We start from the raw sequence: 24,459 nt of genomic DNA, 5'->3' as shown, positions 1-24,459 counted from the left end.
GCTCCCTCATCTGATCCTGACGCATTGCTTTCAGACGTTTCACGCCATAGAAGCCAACGGCCATTTGTCCGATGAGGCATTAAATGTTATTCATCTGAAAAGGCCATATGTTGCCACCTCTTGCCACTCAGTGCTGACTGCTGTCGTCGGCAATGGAGACTGGAATTCGCACGCCAGTACAGCAACTGAACGTCCACTGGATGGAGCTGCCTGAACCAGGCGCCTGTTACGGACACCCATACGCAGCAACGTTCGTTGAACAGTCGTTGCGGAGATACTGTTGCTAGCTCCTTGGCTAATCTGGACAGTCAATTGCTCAGCAGTTGCATATCTATTCGCCCATACAAATCTCCATAGCCGTCGTTCATCCCCGTCAATGTTTTAAAAATTTCCCGTTTCGCAAATGCTACCACCCTTGGCCTGAGAGCCAATGATCACGATTTGGTACCGAGCGCCACAGGTTTCGAATCAGCGCCAGATGGCATGGACCTCGATTACCACTAGAGGTCTCTGCAGCCGTCGAGCTGTAAGCCGTGGCTGCCCGCGATCCTGGCCCACACAAAGTGTGAGGGCGTCACTGTGGAGCATGTGGTCCCAGCAGCCAATAGCGACGTACCCCATCATGTATTTAAGTGCCTGCCTCTCACTCACCGAAGCCTCTGTCCATCTCCACACCCTCTGCCTCCTTTCCCAACGCACCTTCCACCTCTAACCCCATCTTCCTCCTGCCTCCTCCTCAGCCCTCCCTCTCCTCCCCCTCCCTTCTCCTGAGTAGCTTTCCCCTCCTACTCCCCCTCTCTCTCATGTGCTCCCTTTCCGTGTCTCTGCACTCCTTCCTGCATTGTCTTCCCTCTTCATCTCCTGCCCCACCAGTCTCCTGCCTCTTTGTGTACCCGCTGATGCCCCTACTCTTTTCATCCCACTGCCTCCCCTGTTGCCTCTTGCTCTCCCCTCCTTTTCCATCCTCTCCAGCCTCTCCCTCGGCGGGTCCCACCTGGCAGTTTTATTCTTCATCATTTGTGCTCCAAGTGGGTTTTAAGTGTGTTGTTCTGGAGTGTTTTTAATGCTGTGGCTGACTTTTAACCTGTGCATGTGCATTCAGTGTCTTCTTTGTGTTTTAAGAATCGCCACCTGTGTTTTTTAACTTTATATCGACATTTTTAACTGTCCCCCCATGAATGTCTCCATGTCAGTGTATTTTTACCTCCATTATTTCCCCTTACTCTTTTTTATGCTCCCCTTTTTTATCGCCTTTATATGTAACATGGTATTCTTGTCTTAGTTGTCATGTCACTCGGCAGAAGAGCGGCGGATTGTACCGCTGACAGCCCTCCCCTGCCCATATGGGGCAGGGGAATGAAATCACAAAAGAAAAAAAAAACTCAGCGAGGCAGTCTCATATTCGCGTGAGTCTCTCTCGATATCTCGTTTACAGACATCGTGTTTACTTTATTTCCATGTACTAGTGGATGTTGATTTTGTCAGGTTTTCGCTTGTGACCTCGTTGCTTCTTGTGTGTTGTTGTTCTTGGTTGGTTCAAATGGCTCTGAGCACTATGGGACTTAACACCTCAGGTCATCAGTCCCCTAGAACTTAGAACTACTTAAACCTAACTAACCTAAGGACATCACACACACCCATGCCCAAGGCAGGATTCGAACCTGCGACCATAGCGGTCGAGCGGTTGCAGACTGAAGCGCCTAGAACTGCTCGGCCACCAGCAGCCGGCGTTGTTCTTGGTGTCTTGCTTATCCATCCTTTCCCATTCATCCATCTTGTTTCTTCGTGGGCCCCTCCTGTTCGGTCCTGCTGCACTTTCGTTCACGGCCACCCAGGCCACCCCGCGACCTTTCTGGATATCAGACAAATTACTCCGATTCTGCATTACAACAACTACTGCACTGTTTTTCGCTTCCCCCGACACATTTCATATACGCTCCACTGCTAGTGGTGCCACCTGCTTTCCATGAATGGTTACATCACGCTGACATCGAACATGGATAGTAGTCACATTAATGTGAGTGGATCATGTAGTTTACTTTCAATCAATTAAACAAAATGTTTTTGGACATTTTATTAAATCATGGTACAAATAGTCAATGAGATGACCAGTTTACTTATTTCTAACACCCTCTTTTATATTCTGTTTGCTCTAGGACACTTCACAACAGTTGAAAATGAACTAGTAGTGTGCAGCAAATGGAATCAGTATTCTTATGGCTTTGCTCCCGATGGTCATGCAGACTCTCGGTTAACCTATCGCCACAAAGGTATCAGATCTGTTTTATAGAAACTGTGTTGTTTTCGCGGCGTTCAAGAAATTTCAGTTTGGTTTCAATTTCACTTTCTTAAAATATCACTTCACTCAACTGAAAAATAGAACTTCAGTGTTTACTTGTTGATTTCCCTAGTCTGGAAAGTAGATGCTAATGGAATGTATTGATGACGAGACATAGTGACATGTTGCATTTGTAAATGAGCATTTCTTCATTGCTTGAGTCGGAGACCATTGGCAGTTCTAGGAAATTCGTAAGGTCCTAAACTTAAGTGTCCTTTTGTAAACCCCAGTTTGAATAAAAAGCTGCAACCTTTACATTTTGTTTTGATACATGCATCATATTTCAATTCAAGCTGAGATTTAACAAATTTACTTACCGAAAGAAATCCACAGGGTGCGCCTGATTTGAGGTATTGTCTTATATTTTGTCTCGGTGTACTAGCGAACAACTGACTGGTTTCATGCATCTACTTGCGGAAGAATTCTTTCTTTTTATTTCAGGATAACCCTCTTTTGGCGTCTTTTCATCAACAGAAAGACATAAATGTTGATTGGGTTATTTACTGACGAAGTCCACATCAAAGCAATGTGAAATTCGCCATTTATTAAAACAAATCTGTTACAAAAAACGTGAGCGCTTCACTCTTTTCGTGCGCTCAGTTCAACTTCCACCAGTGGATGCCAAACTACATCTGCCTTTGCACTTATCATTTGCTTAGAAACAACTGAAGACGATACGATAGCAGAAACAGAATTGCTCAAATGAGCGCCTAATCAGTAGTAAACGATACCTGATGAGAAAAAACTAAAATGAAAAATCTACATAAAACAACGAAACTGAAAGGAAAGACTTGTACGCTTTGTGTTACGCAGCTTCTAAATATTTTTCAAAGACATCATGCTGTACACCATGGGGTGCACATAAAACATGTAACTGCCAGATCGGTATTCGGTGGTGCCCTTCGTCAGTGGTATAGAAGAGAAACAAACAAATCCTATCGCTATCAGGCAGACATGGCTATAATCAGTTTTTAAATATCCACGGTGTTCTATGTCTTCCAGATCCACCTCACTTCTGGCATCATTCAATATAGAGCTGCATAATAACTTTATGTTTCTATTATTATTATTATTATGCGCTTTTCGTTATGTTGTAGATATCGATATTTATACATTTCTTTGTTTGGCCCCTGGATCAAATGCCACCGATGATGCGCTCTACGCCCCAATGCCAGTCTGGCCATTACATAGTTTACATGCAGCTCATGATGTAAAACAAGATATCTTTTAATAAATAGAAATAGATATGTTTGAGCCAAGTGGGGAAGGAGGGTGGGGGTGGGGGTGTGCGACGAATTACTCTGGCGAAACGCTGTGTGACAATAACTCGATTGAACCACTGGACGCACCAATGGCAAGCAAGTCATCCATTGCTACTAGTTCGCTGACTGCGTCTAAATGTTCATGACGTCATTTCTCCTAGGCTATGTCTAGTACAGTGATACAATTTTGCGGGAACATTCAGTGGTTATGAGGAGACTGTATGAAAACTGAATTGCGAATAAAGTAAGTAGTAAAGAAGAAATAAACTAAAACGTCATGCCTGATGCCGACGTCTGACTGAACGGATAGCGCAAATGCAGTAAGCGATAAACTTTTTTTCATCATTTTGTAGGGGGTGTGAGCGAGAAAATGTTTCGTAAAGGGTTGATGCTTACGCTGCCTCAACACAAACATACAGTTTCTACGAGGGTCGTTCCGGAAGTAATGCCTCCCATTTTAATTCATGGAAACTGGCGGAGATACATAAATCACATCAGCACAGATACGCAGAGCAATATTTCAGCTACAGGCTGTCATTTTTCCACATAGTCTCTGCCGTTTGTTATACACTTTTGCCAACGATGAACCAGAGCCTTCATGCCGCGCTTGTAAAAATCGGAACCAGCTGAGGCTAACCACTTCCTTACAACTTTGATAACAGCATTCCTAGTCTTGAAAATGTTCGCCAAGTAAACCATCTTTTAGAGGCCCAAAGAGATGTAAGTCTGAAGACGCTAAATCGGGACTGTACGGTGGATGTGCTAAGGCAGTCCGGTCGAATTTTGCAGTGAGTTGTGTCGTTGCAAAACTGGTGTGCGGCCTGGTGTTATCAAGCTGCAGGTGAAAGTTGGTCTTCTTCTCTGGCCTTACCCTGGAAATTCGGACTTTCAGCTTAGTCAGTGTCGTCTTGCAGCATGCTGAATTGACAGTTTCTCCAGCTTCCATGACATCAAAAAGAACCACACCCTGGCTGTCCTAGAAGACTGTGCACATCACTTTAACTGCAGACTGCTGTGTCTTGAATTTCTTCTTTGACGGAGAAGTCGCATGTCGCCATTACATGGACTGTTTTTTGGATTGCAGCTCTTGTGGTGACACCACGTCTTATTTCCAGGGACTATATTATTCAGAAAATTGTCACCTTCAGCTTCATATTGGTCCAGCAGGTCCCAACAAATTTCCATGCCATGAGTTTTTTGTTCTTCTGGAAACATCTAAGGGACCCATCTCGTAAAGACTTTGTGATAACCAAGATGTTCCAATATTGTTCCCAAGGCATTACAGCCGACATTCAGCTTTGCACACAATTCTCTGGCCGTTATCCGCCAATCAAAACGGAAGAGTTGATCAATACTGTGGCCGGGTTTTTCGATTTGGAGAAGGCCTACGACACCTGCTGGAGAGCTGGTATCCTCCGTACTCTTTACACATGGGGCTTCCGTGACGGCCTGCCCTGTTTCCTTCAGGAATTTTTAAAAGACCGAGTTCTCAAGGTGCGTGTGGGTTCTCCCTTCTCGGACATCTTTATGCAGGAAAACGGTGTGCCTCAGGGTTCCGTCCTGAGCGTCGTCCTCTTTGCTATCGCCATTTACTCTATAATGGCCATTCTCAAGCAGGACACCTCCGGCTCTCTTTTAGTTGACGATTTTGCCATCTGTTGAAGTTCTCCACGGACCTGTCTCACTTAGCGGCCTCTTCAGTGATGTCTTGATCGTCTTTACTCCTGGAGCATCGGCAATGGCTTTCGTTTTTCCACTGAAAAAACCGTCTGTATGAATTTCTGGCGGCGCAATTGGTTTCTCCCACCATCTTTACATTTTGGGCCTGTCGTCCTTCCGTTAATTGAAACAACAAAGTTCCTGGGGCTCATGTTCGATAGGAAACTCTCTTGGTCCTCCCATGTGTCTTACCTGGCAGCCCACTGTACTCGGTTCCTCAGTGTCCTACGTGTCCTCAACTGTACTTCCTGAGGTACTGATCGAACCACCATCCTCCCTTTGTATCGGTCCCTTGTCCGTTCAAAACTCGACTCTGCGTACTTTGTTTATACATCTGCACGTCCATCCCTCTTACGCCGTCTCAACACTATCCACCAACGTGGCACCCATTTGGCCATTTGCCTGAGAGTCTTTATGCTGAAGCTGCTAAACTACCATTGTCCTACCGCCGTGACTTTCTCCTCAGCAGATATACATGCCGTTTGTCTGCCACACGTGGCCACCCATCCTATGACTCCTTCTTCGATGATTCCTTTGATCGCCAGTATGGGATGCGTCCCTCCTCTCTGTTACCTCCTGGAGTCCACTTTCGGTACTTGTTATGACGGCTTAACTTCACACTACCTGCAAATTTCCCAGTGGGTGTGAACCCTTCACCACCTTGGCTTCGTGAAGCGGCCCATGTTGACTAAGGACACTACTCCAGCCTCGCTCCATCGCCTTCAGTTTCACGACCTTCGCATGGAACTTCGCGATAGTACCTTTGTATACACTGATGGCTCTTGGACTGACCATGGGGTCGGGTGTGGCTTCGTCATTGGCACCTGTGTCTTTCGACATCGGCTTCCAGCACACTGCTCAGGATTTACAGCCCAGCCGAGCTCTTCGCCCTGTTTCAGGCCACAGAGTACATTCGGCGACACAGACTTTTCAATTGTGTCCTCTGCTCAGACTCTCTCAGCACCCATCAAAATCTATGTGCGCTGTACACCACCCATCCCTTATTGCAGCGGGTCCAGGAAAGCTGTCACTTGCTCACGCTTGGTGGAGCTACTGTGATGTTTATGTGGGTTCCTGGTCATGTCAGTCTGCCAGCAAACGAGGCTGCTGATGCAGCTGCCAAGGCTGCAGTCCTCGTACCTCAGCCCACTAATTCCTGTATTCCCTCTGATGATCTCTGTGTTGCTGTCTGTCAAGAGGTGGTATCCCTTTGTCGTCGCCAATGGTTCTCCCTCCATGGGAATGAGCTCCAGCTTAGTAAGCCTCTCCCAGGAACTTGGACGAACTCCTCTCGGCCCTCCCGCCGGGAAGAGGTCATTTTAAATAGGTTGGGTATTGGGGCACTGCCTTTTTAGCCATCATCATTTGATAAGTGGCGCTACCCCACCACTTTGTACACACTGCACCCAAGTTTTAACTGTCCGCCACCTCCTGACGGAATGCCCATTTTTAAACCATTTACGTTCCTGCTTTGGTTTTCTGTCTGAGTTATCGGCCGTTTTAGCAAATGACACGCGGGCTGTCGTCTGCGTTTTATTTTTTATCCGCCAAAGCAATATGGCGAAGACCATTTAATGTTTAGTTTTGGACCTCCGTTTTTGTATGGTGTCTTTTTTAGCCCTTTCTCCACGTCCTTGTTTTTAGCTGTCTTCTCTTATGTAGATCGAGACTGACGTATAGTCGTTTTTTAACTCCTCTCTGTCTTCGTGTTCTATAGTTTTGGCTTGGGTGCGTATGACCCCATTTGGTTTTTGCGCCCTAAAACAAAACAAAACCAAACCAAGCCATTACGAGGGATGACAGCTGTGCGGCGCCAACCGGGCCGTGGCTTGTCACACACATCCTTCTCACCACCTTGAAAATGCCGTACGCATCACCTCACATTGCTCACGTCTATTGTATCGTCTCATACAACTTTAGCAAGCGTCGATGGTTTCCAATCGGCACAATTTCTTCCGCAGTGAGGAATTCAAATGCACACCGCTGTTTTACACGCGCGTCCATACCAGACTCCATTTTGGAACACTCCTCTGCTGGCGCCAACTACAGCAGAACAACGGAACCACCTGCAAATGAAAGAGGAAGGTTGAAGCATTAGCACTACACCAGCGATATCTAGCGCGGACATCCCAAGCTCACCACAAAAAGGTAGGAGGCATTCCTTTCGGAATGACCCTCGTAACTGTTATACTTGTCGTATTATGTTAAACTTTTAACAGAAGATTGTATCTCTTAATGAGTATATTATGACAGCATTTAAAAGTATACAGGATGGCCCATTGATAGTGACTGGGCCAAATATCTCACAAAATAAGCATCAAACGAAAAAACTACAAAGAACGAAACTCGTCTAGCTTGAAGGGGGAAACCAGATGGCGCTATGGTTGGCCCGCTAGATGGCGCTGCCATAGGTCAAACGGATATCTACTGCGTTTTTTTTAAATAGGAACCCCCACTATTTATTACAAATTCGTGTAGTACGTAAAGAAATACGAAGGTTTTAGTTGGACCACTTTTTTCGCTTTGTGATAGATAGCGCTGTAATATTCACAAACGTATAAGTACGTGGTATCAAGTAACATTCCGCCAGTGCGGACGGTATTTGCTTCGTGATACATTAGCCGTGTTAAAATGGACCGTTTACCAATTGCGGAAAAGGTCTATATCGTGTTGATGTATGGCTATTGTGATCAAAATGCCCAACGGGCGTGTCCTATGTCTGCTGCTCGGTATCCTGGACGACATCATCCAAGTCGTCGGACCGTTCGCCGGATAGTTACGTTATTTAAGGAAACAGGAAGTGTTCAGCCACATGTGAAACGTCAACCACGACCTGCAAGAAATGATGGTTCCATAGTAGGTGTTTTAGCTGCTGTCTAATCCGCACATCAGTAGCAGACGAATTGTGTGAGAATCGGGAATCTGAAAAACGTCGGTGTTGAGAATGCTACATCAACATCGATTGCACCCGTACCACATTTCTATGCACCAGGAATTGCATGGCGACGACTTTGAACGTCGTGCACAGTTCTGCCACTGGGCACAAGAGAAATTACGCGACGATGACACCTTTTTCCACGCGTTCTATTTAGCGACGAAGCGTCATTCACCAACAGCGGTAACGTAAACCGTCACAATAGGCACTATTGGGCAACGGAAAATCCACGATGGCTGCGACAAGTGGAACATCAGCGACCTTGGCGGGTTAATGTATGGTGCGGCATTGTGGGAGGGAGGATAACTGGTCCCATTTTATCGATGGCAATCCAAATGGTGCTATGTATGCTGATTTCCTACGTAGGGTTCTACCGATGTTACTACAAGATGTTTCACTGCATGACAGAATGGCGATGTACTTCCAACATGATGGATATCCGGCACATAGCTCGCGTGCGGTTGAAGCGGTGTTGAATAGCATATTTCATGATAGGTGGATTGGTCGTCGAAGCACGCATTTCTCCTCAGAAGCATGAGATTTGACGACTAATTGACAATAACACAAAGACACGAGACAGACAAATTAGCAGCAATCAGGTCATATTTAGATAAATTTGCCACCAATTGTAAGGAAAGCTATAGTTTGGGAGAGCTTGTAACCATAGATGAGATGCTGACACCTTTTAGAGTGAGATGTTCATTTGTTCAGTACATACCGAACAAACCAGCAAAGTACGGCTTGAAATTCTTTCCTATTTGCGATGCCAAAACATTCTGTACAGCATCTGTTGAGCTGTACTGTGGAACACAACCAGACAGCCCTTGTAAGGTGTCAAATAAACGTACGATACTGTGCATCATCTGGCAGAACCTCTGCTGGGATCAAATCGGAATATTACTTTTGATAATTGGTGTACCAGTTATCCACTGGCAGTCTCACTTTTGCAGAGGCACGTCACACGCAATGGAACCCAGAAGAAAAATAAAGCGGAAATCTCTTCGGAATTCCTACCTCTGAAATTCAGGAACATTGGGTCTTCACTTTTTGAATACCAGAAGGATATCACACTGGTGTCATATGTGCCCAAAAGAAAAAAAAATTGTTGCTCTATTAAGCACCATGCTCAGCAAAGGCACAGTTGATGCGAATACCAATAAACCAAACGTTATCATGAACTACAACATGACAAAAGGAGGGGTTGACACAGTCGACCAAATGTGCAGCAAATATTATGTTGCACGAGTAACAAGGAGGTGGACGATGGCTGGTGGTTCGCTTTACTAAACATCGCGGGTGTCAGTGCCCAAATACTGTTTCACTGCAACGCAGGAAACCCAAAGAGAAACCAAGGAGTCTATTTTTGAAACAGTTGTCCCAACGACTTATGAAAGATCATTTAGTTACAAGATCCCACATTTCGATGCTTCCAAATGATCTGAAAATATTTTTGGGGACTTATAAATTGTCAGAACCAGAAGAACATCCAAGCAAAAAGAAGAGTCGCTGCGTTATGTGTGTCAGAAAAAAGATGTTGTCACCACAATTCGTTGTTTTCAGTGTAAGATGTTTGTAAGCAAGAATTATTCCGCAGTTGTGTGTGAAAAGTGTGCATGTAGCACTGTGGATGAGGTAGAGGAACAGGATGAGTAAACTCTGTTTTGACGTAGAAACAATATAGTCATGTTCAGTAAAGAGAGTATAATCCAATAAATGCTGTATGAGTAACATGTAACGAAATATAAATGCAGGTCAAATGTAATTTAACTCTATCCTGTGTGTTAGGAATGTATTGTTAAATGAAAAACTAGGATTCTTTAATTAGATTTTGTAACTGTATGTTTAGAAATAATCAAGGTCAAATATAAAAATTTGTATTTCTATTAATTAAAAAACCAAAATAAACTTATTATTTTTCAGTAGCAAGCATACTATTGCAGAACGTTTCACATTTTAATGAAAACGATGGCTGGTTGACAGAGTCAACCACGCGACCACAGGTGTTACAAAAATTGATGCGACCACTCGAGGGTTAATCCCATCACGAACATCTTACACTATATGAAAAAAAAACCGTAGCTTGATAACTTGCTAATCACAGACACATATTGACACATCCATTCTCAAGAATCCTACAGGGCAACAGTAACTTCCAACAGCAACTAACTGTAATACTACTACCGGCGAGAGCATGGACAATACATCATGAAACATTGTTGGCAGGCAAAGATTATTTTTCAGCACTGGCCTCAGCGACAGCCGCCTAACGCAGGCGACGTTGACAACTTAACCAGCTGTTGCTATATCCACACGTAACGATACATGAGACAACAGGAAAAATGAAATTAATAAAATAAAATGTCAAAAATAATAAATATCTACGGTGTGTGAGGATATATGATCATGGCTGGTTGATAAGACACATCCTCAAACATCAATTAATAATTAGTTCGGTAATGGAGGGACAAATGGGAGGGGAAGTGGGGTGGAAACTGTAGAGGGTGACAGGCCGCGTGGGATTAGCCGAGCGGTCTTAGGCGCTGCAGTCATGGACTGTGCTGCTGGTCCCGGCGGAGGTTCGAGTCCCCCCTCGGGCATGGGTGTGTGTGTGTTTGTCCTTAGGATAATTTAGGTTAAGTAGTGTTTAAGCTTAGGGACTGATGACCTTAGCAGTTAAGTCCCATAAGATTTAACACACATTTGAACATTTTCTATGTATCGTCAGAACTACAATGAAGCGCCAAAGAAACTGGTACAAACATGCGTATTCAGATACAGAGATATGTAAACAGCCACAATACTGCAGCAGCTCGGCATGGCATGGACTCAAGTCGTTGGTAGTCCTCTGCAGAGATATTGAGCCATGCTGCCTCTACAGCCGTACGTAATTGCGAAAGCATTGCGGGTGAAGGATCTTGTACACGAACTGACCTCTCGATTGTCCCACAATTATTCGATGGGATTGATGTCGGGCAATGTGGATTAGAGTGCTGCAACGCTCAATATTTGACCGGTCACAGCTCGCCTGTTGAGGGGGAGACCGAGCCGCTCGTGTCCGGCTCGGTCACGTACTCGCCCATGTCTGTTGTCCGGATTCCGGACACGCGGATAACCGAGCATGACCGGTCACCGCTGACGTCTCACCTCGCCTCGCCCCGGCTCGCTGCACTGTACTGTACAAATCCAACGCCTCTCTTTCTCTCTCTCTCTCTCTCTCTCTGTCTCTCTCTCTCTATCACACACACACACACACACACACACACACACACACAATGTATTTATCTCTGTCTCTGTCTCTCTTTTAATACAAAAGTAACGTTTCCAAGAGCGGGTGCGTAACACAGCTAAATTCATAGAGCACTTTCTTTTATAATATTTACTCCCGTCTTCCTAACGTCCGGGAACTTTGTTGTAAATAAAACATTGATCACAAGAGACCAATCTGTGTTAATGTAATGTGTTGTAAGCGTCAAATAGTGCACCTGATTATGCGAATCAGTCCACATATCAACTGTCGCAGCACATGTTTTATTAATAACTTCCGTAATAACAGAAGACATTATGCTGTTGCGTATTACATCAGCTTGTTCTTTGACATGTCTGTTTATAGTAGACGGATGTGGCATGAAATCTGCCATGTTAACTTCTCCATAATGCGCACCTAGATGTATTAACGCTTGGCCTAGTTCTCTGAAACCTTCACCGCAAACAGCATTAAAAGGTCTCATATCTTTCGCACACACTGCAACACACTTTGCTGTAATACTGTTTTTTATTACTGCCTGTATCCCTGAAGGAGCTGTATCTTTGTGAGGTTTCTTGCAACTGTGTTTCTTTAAATGAGTGGTTCCCGATTGGAAACACAATAATGTGGAGCAGTTTATGCACGATACGTACCCAGTAGACGCACTGTTTTCGTCTACAACCAACAAAAATGTGCTCCATACTTGGCTTTTTAGACCTTCCCGCCTCTTCAATGTATAAACATTGCTTTCAATCTTACGTCTTACTGCACTGGCTTCCTCGCACTGCATGATTACAGAGTGAGAGACACACCACAAATGAGAAGCCCGTACCGGCTGCAGTGTCACACGGATAATGACACGTGTAAAGTGTCTGAAGTTACGTGCTACGTATTCGGTCACGGCTTCTATGCTCGGTCACTAGAACTAGTGCGGGCAGCCTATCCAGTTAGGGTGTGCTCGCCCCATCTCGTATTTTGTGCTCGCTTACTCGGTCATGCAGGACTCTAATGTGGATGTCATACCCGTTCTCTCGATCTGACCAGAATATTCTTCAAAGCAATTGCGAACAGTTGGGGACCGATTACACGGCCCACTGACATCCATAAAAATTGCATTGTTGTTTGGGAAAGTGAAGTTTATGAATGGATGCAAATGGTCTCAAAGAAGCCGAATATAACCATTTCCAGACAGTGACCGGTTCAGTTGGACCAGAGGACCCAGTCCATTCCATGTAAACACAGCCCACACCATTATGGAGCCACCACTAGCTTTGTTGTGTACATAGTTCCGCGTAGTCAGCGCGTACTCAAGTTTCCCAATAGAGCGCGCCCCGCTAAGCACAACAGCGCAGGCGCAGCACTCGTCTGTCTCCGCACTACGAGATGGCGCTGTCTTAGAGACGGACCAAATTCTGTTCCGCTGATCCGCGTATTAATATGTAACGCAGCCAATGAGATTGCTGCTAATGTAGAACCTTTTCTTCTCGTGGATCACACTCGCGCAGTGATACCTGAACGCTCGAGGTATTATAACGAGTGTACAGACCTTCGATCAGTCAGTCTGCATTTGTCTGTCTTAGTCTACATTAGTCTGTAGTCAAGTTTCAGTCTGTGCCTAATAAGATTATCATATTGCTGTACATAGCCATGAAGAGAAATGTATAGACACTTTGTCAAGTATCAGAGATATGTGAGAATAAGATTAACGTACCAAGACCAAAGGAACTTCAGATTGTCAACTGTAAATAGCATTCAGAATCAAGTTAAGTAAGGTTTATGATTTTTATTATTTTAATAAATGTGTGTGAAAATTAATCAAGTTCTGTTTAAAGTTGGTCACCGTCAATCTGCTACTCTAAGCGTGCAAGTGGCATTTCTATCATCTGACCTAACGGCAGATGATAAACATGCCACCATTAGACCACGAGACATATTGCTGACACTCGCCTACTTCGTTAGAGCGACAAGTCAAATAATCTGATGGTGTGTATACCGAAGGTCTTACAGTACACACATCACAAGCTTATTGATAGAGGTCCATGGCTTCGTGGGATCTGCCACACTCAAACCCTAGCATCAGCATTAACCAACTTCCAGTTGTCTAGGGTCTAACCGATATCGTCACGAGCCTAGGAGAGGCGCTCCAGGCTATGTCGTGCTCTTAGCAAAGGCACTCGTGTCGGTCGTCTGCATTAACACCAAATTTCGCCTAACTGTTCTAATGGATACGTTTGTCGTACGTTCCACATTGATTTCAGTGGTTATTTCAAGCAGTGTTACTTGTCTATTACCACTGCCAATTCTACGCAAACGCCGCTGCTCTCGGTCGTTACGTGAAGGCCACTGGCAATCGCGTTACCAGTGGTGAGAGGTAAAACAAGCACTCCGTCGTCAGGCCTACTGGGACCATCCGACCGCCGTGTCATCCTCCGTGGAGGGACGTGGGGTTAGCACACCGCTCTCTCGGTCGTTATGATGGTATTCTTGACCGAAGCCGCTACTAATCGGTCGAGTAGCTCCTTAATTGGCATCACGAGGCTGAGTGCACCCGGAAAAATGGCAACAGCGCATGGCGGCCCGGATGGTAGCCCATCCAAGTGCCGACCACGCCCGAGAGCGCTTAACTTCAGTGATCTCACGGGAACCGGTGTAAACACTCCGGCAAGGCCGTTGCCTAGTGGTGAGAGGTACTTCCTGAAATTCGGTATTCTCGGCACACTCTTGACACTGTGCGTCTCGGAATATTGAAATACCCTAACGATTTCCGAAGTAGAGTCGTCCATGTGTCTAGCTACAACTACATTCCGCGTTCAGAGTCTGTTAGTTCCCGTTGTGCGTCCACCATCATGTCGGACACCTTTTCAAATGAATCACCTGAGTGCAAACGACAGCTCTGCGAACGCACTGCCGTTTTATACCTTACGTGCGCGATACTATCGCTATCTGTATATTTGCGTATCCTATGACGTTTTGGTCACCTCAGTGTGTAATGAGGAGGCCTCTTTATCTCCACATATCTACTGCGACCGACATCCGTTTAACCCTGCTTACTGTATTCTAGCCTCAGTCTCCCTCCAAAAGTTTTACCTCTCTTACTACCTTCCTTCACCAAACCGACGATTCCTAAATATCTCAGAATCTGTCCCATTAACTGTGCCCCTCTTTTAGTCAAGCTATGACATTAATTTATTTTCTCCCCAGTTCGATTCAGTAATTCCTCGTTACTTATGCGAACTACCCATTGAATCTTCAACATTATCATGTTGCGCCATATTTCCAAAGCTTCTACTCTCTTCTCGTCTGAACAGTTTATCGTACATGTTTCAGTTGCGTGCCAGGCTACACTTCACTCAGATATTTTCAGAAATCACTGCCTAACACATAATACTTATCTTCGATGTTAACGCATGCCAATTTTTCGGAAACACTTTGTAATGTTATGTGTGCCTCACTGCTTTTTTTCTTTAACTAATTTGTGCCTGATTTTATTCTGAGAAGCTCAGTAATGTATGTAAATACCGAAAATGTAAATGTGATTCAAAAAGTACTTGAAGTGAAGTGAAGCTGGACAGCAAGAAACTCTTTAGCGCGCAATCCCCGCAACGATAGTATTAGAGAATCTTTGAGTATGGACTCTAAAAAAAAAAATACAATTGATTTTATTAAAAAAAAGACTCTTAATCTGTATCTTGTGGGAAGAGGACGTGTTACTATGCCGTCGCTCAGAACGTATTGTTACATTAAATGAAAATTGATATTTTAGTAATAAAACGGAGTGAAGTATGTGTAAAAGTTACCAAACATTTATGTATACAAATTTTCTGGAAGTTAAGAACAGAAATATCTTGATTTTGGAAAAGGAGGTGAACTTCATTGTCGTTGCCGTCTATCAATCGACAGAATTGTAAGTGTACAATGTTGACTAAAACACAGGAAAAGAAATGCATTCTGTATAGTTTTCATTCAGTAAGTAACAACCTCTCATAATTTCTTAATTACAGTAACTGGAATATGTTCTTGTACAATAGTATGATGCTGAACTCCACTGACCAATTTTGATGTAACAGGACGTGTAGTTTGAAGGAAGTTTGTGTGCCAAGCAATCTCCTTTTCTCACGAAAAGCAGATTGCTGTTTGATCTTACTTACTTGCAACAGTGGTCCCTTAGGTATGAAAAGCTACGAAAGCTTGGGCTCAAAGCTATCCACAATACGGCCAAGTAACTAACAGAGTCGTATTTTAAACCTTAAAGAACAATAACTTCCTTCAAATTGCAGAAGCTGATCATTCAAGGAGGCAGCAACCAAAATTCAGGCACCAGTTACGACTTAAAGCAAAAACCCCAATCAAAAACCAATCTCTCTCTCTCTATCTCCAAACATGTATATAAACATTGATACTATTAAAAAAAGTCATTTTCATAACTTTTCTTTCCTTGCTGTCGACGGTCTGCATTTTATATCTTATTTATTTCGACTATAGCGAGTTATTATGTTGTCCATACAGCAAAACTCATCTGGTACTTTTAGGGTCTCGTTTTCTATTGTATTAGCTTTGTTCGTAAGTTCACAACGTTTCTGTTTTGCATGTTGGTACTCCAGTTGCTGTGGGTTTATTTATCGATTGTTATTTTTATTTGTAGTCACTGTTTCTGTAATGTCATTTGGAGATAGTCAGTGGAGCTATAGACATTAGAAAATGGAATGCCAAGTGGAGAAATCGTAACATTTCCGATATATTCTCCTGTTTCAGGGGCCGGCCGGTGTGGCCGAGCGGTTCTAGGCGCTTCAGTCTGGAACTGCCGCACCGCTACGGTCGCAGGTTCGAATCTTGCCTTGGGCATGGGTGTGTGTGAAGTCCTTAGGTTAGTTAGGTTTAAGTAGTTCTAAGTTCTAGGGGACTGATGACCTCAGATGTTAAGTCCCATAGTGCTCAGAGCCATTTTAACCATTTTGAAACTGTTTCAGGAGTGAAAGCAGCGAAGGCAGCTTAGAAACATTTCGCCTTGTATGGGGATTTTCGCCTTGTATGGGGATTATGTCACTGGACAGTGCACCTAGTTTTAATGAGGATAGCCCTGACATTAGTAACTCTCTAGGTTCAGGAAGACCTTTGGGGTTTGATGAAGGCCACTGACTACGATGCATTTCTGTGTACTCGAGAACCGGCAAATGGGATGGACTGCGATCAATGCACCATCGTGCGACATATGCATGCAATGCGGAAGGTTCAAAATTCGGGTGTACGTGTAGCGCTTGCTCTAAGCCAAAATCAAAAAAATCAGAGGGTGGTCATATGTGCATCTCTGCTTGGTCGTCGTCAGGCAGCTCTTGAACAACATTCATATCCTGTATATTTACCGGTGACGAAAAATGGTGTTTATTTTGCTAACATAACGATAAGGAGGAATGGTTGAGGCCAAACAAAGCAGCAACTCCCTTTGCAATGAATTGTGCGCATCCACAAAAGGCAGTATTACACATCTGGTGAAATAGTGGTGATCTGGTGTAGTTCAAATTGCTTCCCCGAGGTGTAACCATCCCTGTTAACAATTACTGTCAACAATTGAGACGTCTTGCAGATGCAGTCCAAGGGCAACGAGCAAGAAGACTGTGTGACGTGATACTACTACACAGTAACGCCCGCCCGCGTTCTGATGGACTAAAGAAAAACACTAAAGGGGAGTTGGGTTGGGAAGTCACTCCACACCCACCTTATTCACCTGATGTTGCGGCCTCAGATGTTGACCTTTTCTGCTCTCCATCGAACAATTTTCATGGAACTACATTCCGGATGAAACTGTGCTCCGAACAGCGCTCGATGCTTTCTCCTCAAAACCACGTGATTTCTACAGTCGTGTTTTGGAAAAGTTACCCCAGCGTTGGCAGACTGTTGTAAATAGTGAAGGAGAATATACAGGGTGAGCACAAAGTCTTGCCCTGTTTATAAAAATGTATTACAGAATAACCGTTTGACATAACAATTTACATTTGATGCCGTTACATAGGTTAGTGTTACTAGTTTTTCTTAAGACCACTTAGGTTAGTAAACCTCAACGTGTGCTATATTGGTATCTCGGAGAATGTCGAGGCGGTATTCCAGTTCCCGCCAGGTGTTTCGTAACATGTGTTCTGTCACAGTACCCAGAGCAGCTTGTATCCTAGCCTTCAGTTCGTAGACATCAGCAACTGGTGTGACGAAGACTCTCTCCTTGATATATCACCAGAAAAAAAGTCAAGGGGCGTGATGTCTGGAGAGGGGAGTAATGTCCAGATCGGTGGATTGGAAGGAACGGTCCAACGCACTGGCCATCCCGCTCTCCAGACTTTTTTTCTGGGGATATATCAAGGACAGAGTCTTCGTCACAATACTTACTGATGTCGACGAACTGAAGGCTAGGATACAAGCTGCTGTGGGTACTGTGACAGAACACATGTTATGAGTAACACCTGGCCGGAACTGCAATACCGCCTCGACATTCTCCGAGGTACCAAGGGAGCACACGTTATGATTTACTAACGTAAGTGGTCTTAAGAAAAACTAATAACACTAGCCTATGTAATGGCATCAAATGTAACTTATATCAAACGGTTATTCTGTTATAAATTTTTATAATCAGGGCAAGACTTTGTGCTCACACTGTATTATTGATGGGTAATGTCTCTGTTACATGTATTTTTTTTGTTTATTAAACTTACGGAAAAACGCTACGATCTTATGCACCAACCTGATAATAAATACCCTCTTATCGCCTAATTTAGTTCAACTACATTCCATTTCCCCGCGTTTTACTTTTGTTGTTGTTGTTCATCTTGTAACATATTTTCTAGTTGCTGTCGATTCCTTTCTACTGGTCTTGCAAGTCATTTGCCATCTCTGATACAACTACAAACCTTACAGCTTTCATTTCAACTCCCTGAACATTAATTCCATTTTCAGTTTTTCTTTGGTTTCTTTTGCTGCTTGCTTCATGTATAAATTGAATAACATAGGAGAGAGACAAAATCCTCTCTCACTCCCTTCTATACGACTTGCCTCCCTTTCATGTCCGTCACTGTTATGACTGCTGTCTGTTTTCTTTAAAAACTGTAAATAACCTTTTTCTTCCTGTATTTTGTCCCTGCCACTTTGGAATTCTAAGGAGTGCGTTCCAGTCAACATTATCAAAACGTTTCTGTAAACGTGTATGCTATAAATGTCGCTTTGTCTTTCCGTACGTTGTCTTATAAGTTGGAGGCTCGGTGTGGCCTTGTGTGTTCCTTCTTTTCTCCGAAACCCGAACTGATCTTCTCAGAACTCGATTGAACCAGTTTTTCATTTCTTCTATAAATATGACGGTCCATTCTTAAAAATAGGTGGTTACAAGGACGTCGGCTGTTCAAAGTTGAAATACCCGCAGCCTTTTTGCATTTAATTTATTTGCGCAGCCAGTTTCGGTGTTCCATTACACCACCTTCAGGCTCCTCGACCAACGTAATTTGGAAGTAATCCAGTCGCTTGTGCACTCATAACAGAAGCCACTATTAAACAACATTTTTTACGGACTATAAGAAGCACCTAAATTTTTAAACAGTTTTTTTAAAAAAAATAACGTTTTTGTGATTTTTATTATTAGACTGCAAAGCAAGACTAAAAAAAGATGCTTCTTTAAAATCCATGAAAATCGCCATCTGAACTTTCTTCTTTTTCTCTTCTTCATCTTCGATGTCATCGCTGACGTCTTCATACATAAGATGATTTTCATTGTCATCGAGAGCGTTGCTTATGCAACACTTCTTGAAAGATTGGACAATAATGTCTTCTCTCACTCTAGACCATGACTGTTTTATCCACCGACACTCTTGTCAATTATAAGTCGTTTTAAAGCTCCCTTCGGCGTCAGTTCGTGTTGGGTTCCATCCGTCATCCATTTGTTCCATTCTTCTCTCATATACACTTTAAATGGTTTATTTAACGAGACATCAAGAGGTTGCAATTGTGCAGTAGGTCCTCCCGGAATAACAGCAAGCTCTTTATTTCCCTGTCTCAGTTTAACTTTCATAGAATTTTTCAAATGACTACTAAACTGATTTAGCACAAGGAGATAACTCTTCTTCAATAAAGCACATTAAGTTCTGTCCCACACCCTGTCAATCCATAATTTGTTACCAACTTCTTCCATGCAACCCCTGTCAGGCACGTAAACAACACCTGGCGGTATTTCAGAAGATTTTGGCATTGTTTTGCGCTTGAAAATGGTCATTGGATTAACTTCAGTACCGTCAGCTCAACATGAAAGGACAACAGTGTAGTGCATTTTTTTCGATCCACTTGTTTTATCATTACGGTTTTAGCACTTTTCATGGCAACAGTTCTGTTACTCGGCACATAAAATGACAGAAAGTTCGTCCATATTCGCAATTTGGCTTAGTTCCACACTGGTTTTCTTTCGATATTGAATAAAAAAGCGATGGAAAGATAACTTTTATCTTCAGACTCTTGTGGCAGTTTCTGAGATATTTTGGTTTTGGTTCGCATGGTAAGTCCATGAAGCTTCGTAAACCTGTAGCTCCAACCAACCCTAGCCTTAAGGTCTGTTAAGTCCCACTTTAGCGCCAACTTACGAACGTGTATTTCAATCATTATTGTATTAATTCCAATGCCATTTCAATACATCTTCTAGTTTTGGCCATTTTGCATTCAGTCTTCTATTTGCACGTTTAGTCTTCCTCATTTTTTCAGTTCTTCTTTACTAGCCCGCCAATCGCAAATAGTTTTTTTTCTGTTGGTTGAGGGTCTAAATGCCGCTAAGCTACTGTTTCCATGTGATTCTTGAGTTTCTCCCGGCGTATTTGATAATCAAAATATCCACGGGTGTGCTGCCGGTCTATAGTGTCCAACGGGCACAATATTTCGGCGATCATACATGTCGCCATCATCAGGTGAACTGATGGACTGAGCTCCTGTGAACGTGCCGGCACGGAGATCCGTACGCTATGGCTGCTCAGAGGGAACTGGGTTCGGTCGCGGCGGCGGCCGATTTAAATACCCTCCACCCGCGGCGCGCTCCGTCCGCGCCCCGCGCCACGGTCGCGCGGTGGAACAGATTGCGACGGCGTCTGAGATGACGTCGATGTGATGGCTCTGTCCGCCGTGGTCGTCACAACTATACGTTTGCTCGATTTACTCTTGATTAACCCGATCGCTGGTTCCCAAGCCTTGCTAAGATTATAGCCACAGTCACGGTTTATGAGGTCGTCATTGGTGCGAATTTCGATGGCCTCTCTAACAACGCTGTCCCAGTATCTCGACGTCTGTACCAGAATCCTCGTGCGGTCATACTCCATGGCGTGATTTTCCGACAAACAATGTTCAGCGACCGCCGACTTGCTCGGATACATCAGTCGAGTGTGCCTCTGGTGTTCACGGCATCGATCCTCGACGGTACGCATCGTCTGACCAATATACGACTTGCCACATTGACACGGAATCTGGTACACGCCGGCCTTCCTCAAACCGAGGTCATCTTTGGGGCTCCCCATCAGTGCACGAGTTTTATTTGGAGGACAAAACACAGTTCCGACCCGGTGTTTCTTCAGAATGCGGGCGATTTTCCCCGAGAGTGCGCCTGTGTATGGAATAAATGCAGTGCCTACCTCCTCCTTCGAGACTTCATCCATCTCAACAGGTTGTGCTGCAGTGGTTGGGCGTTGAATCTGCCACTCTGAGTACCCACTTTTTCGAAATACAGTTCTCAGATGTTCCAATTCCTGGGGTAGACTCTCTGCGTCAGAGATAGTGCGCGCCCTATGTACTAGAGTTTTAAGTACCCCATTCCTCTGTGAAGGGTGGTGGCAGCTGTCTGCGTGCAAACACATATCAGTGTGCGTAGCCTTCCGATACACCCCATGACCTAGGGTGCCGTCAGCCCTTCTCTTGACCAAGACGTCAAGGAAAGGTAATTTACCCTCCGTTTCAGTCTCCATAGTGAATCGCAAGCTATGAATCCCCGCAGCTCACGTTCGTCGCATCGGTGCACTGATGCTGCATCTTGAATTCAGTGTTGCCATATAGAGATAGGTTTCTCGCGGCATTGAATATATGGCCATTTTTAACACTGGTGGGAATTTTAAATCAAACACAGGACATTTTTATATTAATTTCGATTTTTTTTGGAGGCAATTTTTCGAAGAAAAAAAGCAACTTTTATATTTCTGAGTAAACTGTGTAGAGCCGTAGGAGATCTGTTCAAAAAATTCCCCAACTTTGTCCACAAATTTTTTCTACGTTTCTTCGAGATTCTCTCTTCCACAATTTATACACCGCTGCCAACGCCGTTTCGACTTCCGGGCCAGTCTTCGTATCCCTCTTGCAGGATAGCGCGAGGCGCCGTTTCCTAATTTTCTTTTATCTCATCTGCCGTTGCAAACATTCATCCTTTCAGTGATTTTTCGACTTTGGAAATAAAAAAATAATCCGCAGGGGTCAGCTCTGGAGAGTACAAAGGATGAGGCAGCACAGCTGTTTAGCTTTTTGTGCAACAGTCACACACCAACAGGAATGAATGTGCGGGTGCGTTAACACGATGCAAGAGCCATGAGCTCTCTCGTCACATTCAAACAGTTTCCTTCTCACATTTTCTCGCAGGCGACGCACCTCGTCCCGATAGTACAGTCGATAACAGTTTGTCCCTGTGGTACGAATTCAAGATGAACTAGCTCTTCAAAGTCGAAGAAAACTAACAGCATGGGTTTGACATTTGACCTGACCTGACGAGCTCTTTTTGGTTTTGGAGAACCTTTCTCGACACGTTGTGAAGATTGTACCTTGGTCTGAACATCCTACATCTACATCACGTCTACATCTACATTTATACTCCGCAAGCCACCCAGCGGTGTGTGGTGTAGGGCACTTTACGTGCCACTGCATTACCTCCCTATCCTGTTCCAGTTGCGTATGGTTCGCGGGAAGAACGACTGCCGGAAAGCCTCCGTGCGCGCTCGAATCTCTTTAATTTTACATTCGTGACCTCCTCGGGAGGTATAAGTAGGGGGAAGCGATACATTCGATACCTCATCCAGAAACTCACCCTCTCGAAACCTGGACAGCAAGCTACACCGCGATGCAGAGCGCCTCTCTTGCAGTGTCTGACACTTGAGTTGGCTAAACATCTCCGTAACGCTATCACGGTTACCAAATAACCCTGTGACGAAACGCGCCGCTCTTCTTTGGATCTTCTCTATCTCCTCTGTCAACCCGACCTGGTACGGATCCCACACTGATGAGCAATACTCAAATATGGGTCGAACGAGTGTTTTGTAAGCCACCTCCTTTGTCGATGGACTACATTTTCTAAGGACTCTCCCAACGAATCTCATACTGGCACCCGCCTTACCAACAATTAATTTTATATCTTCTGGTAAACCTTCCGGGATGTAAGGTCGTGGTCCATGAAAGCTCCTAACGTTTCGTCCAGAGCTGCGCTGGACATCTTCAGAGGGGGGTTTCTCCTCCGGTGAGTCTTGCCGACTTTTTTAGGATTAGGATCTTTATTAAGCATGATAATATACAGTCACATCTCCCTGGACATTGATGTATTTTGTTAACACACCATTAATCTTGCACCATATATTAACTCTCTCATTCGCATTTACTCTCCTCCTATTCTTGCTGTACAATGAGAAAGGCTTGTCAGTAGTAACAACACAGGTACCATAATTCCTGTCTGCTACTACTCCAATTGCAAAAGTACGATAAGCTATAATGTCTCTGTCACAATAGGCCTCTAGTCCTGCTAAAGGCTTATCTGCAGTCGGCAAGACTCACCGGAGGAGAAACACCCCTCTGAAGATGTACAGAGCAGCTCTGGACGAAACGTTAGGAGCTGAAGAGTTTCATGGACCACGACCTTACATCCCAGAAGGTTTACCAGAAGATATGTCATCCGGTCGTGAAAGCTTTCATACTATAATTAATTTTATATCATCATTCCACTTCAGATCGTTCCGTACGCATAGTCCCATATGTTTTACAGAAGTAACTGCTACCAGTGTTTGTTCCGCTATCATATAATCATACATAAAGGATCCTTCTTTCTATGTATTCGCAATCCATTACATTTGTCTATGTTAGGGTCAGTTGCTACTCCCTGCACCAAGTGCCTATCCGCTGCAGATCTTCCTGCATTTCGCTGTCATTTTCTAATGCTGCAACTTATCTGCATACTACAGCATCATCCGCGAAAAGCCACATGGAACTTCCGACACTATCTTCTAGGTCATTTATATATATTGTGAAAAGCAATGGTCCTATAACACTTCCCTGTGGCACGCCAGAGGTTACTTTAATGTCTGTAGACGTCTCTCCATTGAGAACAACATGCTGTGTTCTGTTTGCTAAAAACTCTACAATCCAGCCACACAGCTGGATAGGCTCTTACTTCGTTCATCAGGCGACAGTGCGGAACTACCGTAGACCCATGTCTCATCACCATTGACGATTCTCTTAAGGAACATATAGTTGTCATTTGGGCGATCCAAAAGCTCCTCACAGATTGCAAGGTGAAGGTCTTTCTGGTCTTGACTCATGAGCCGTGGGACGAACTTGGCGGCAACACCATGCATTCCAAGATGCCGTGTCAGGATTTCATGACATGGTCCAACTGAAATGCTATATTCTTCCGCAATCCCTCGAACAGTCAGACTTTGATTGGCACGCACAATTTCGTTAATGCTCTTGACATGAGCGCCGCTGGTGGACGTTGGAGGGCGTCTTCAACGAGGGTCATCTTTAAGTTCCGTTCGATCATTCTTAAACCGTGTGAACCATTCATAACACTGAGTACGCCTTAAGCATTCATCACCGCAGGCTTCCTGCATCATTTGTCTCTCTAAGGGTTTTCTTGAGTTTTACTCAAAATTTAATACAAACGCGTTTATCCTCTAACTCTGCCATCTCGAAATTCGCAAACTGTGCAATACAA

General features: G+C 44.2%; 1 pseudogene; it reads right to left on the bottom strand.

Moving 5' to 3' along the window:
• Positions 1 to 14,055: 14,055 nt before the first annotated feature.
• On the bottom strand, positions 14,056 to 14,173 carry LOC124617308 (annotated as a pseudogene).
• Positions 14,174 to 24,459: the final 10,286 nt, after the last annotated feature.

The sequence above is a fragment of the Schistocerca americana genome, chromosome 5 (assembly GCF_021461395.2).
Source record: "Schistocerca americana isolate TAMUIC-IGC-003095 chromosome 5, iqSchAmer2.1, whole genome shotgun sequence".
Lineage (NCBI taxonomy): Eukaryota > Metazoa > Arthropoda > Insecta > Orthoptera > Acrididae > Schistocerca > Schistocerca americana.
This window is presented reverse-complemented; position numbering and strand designations above follow the sequence as displayed.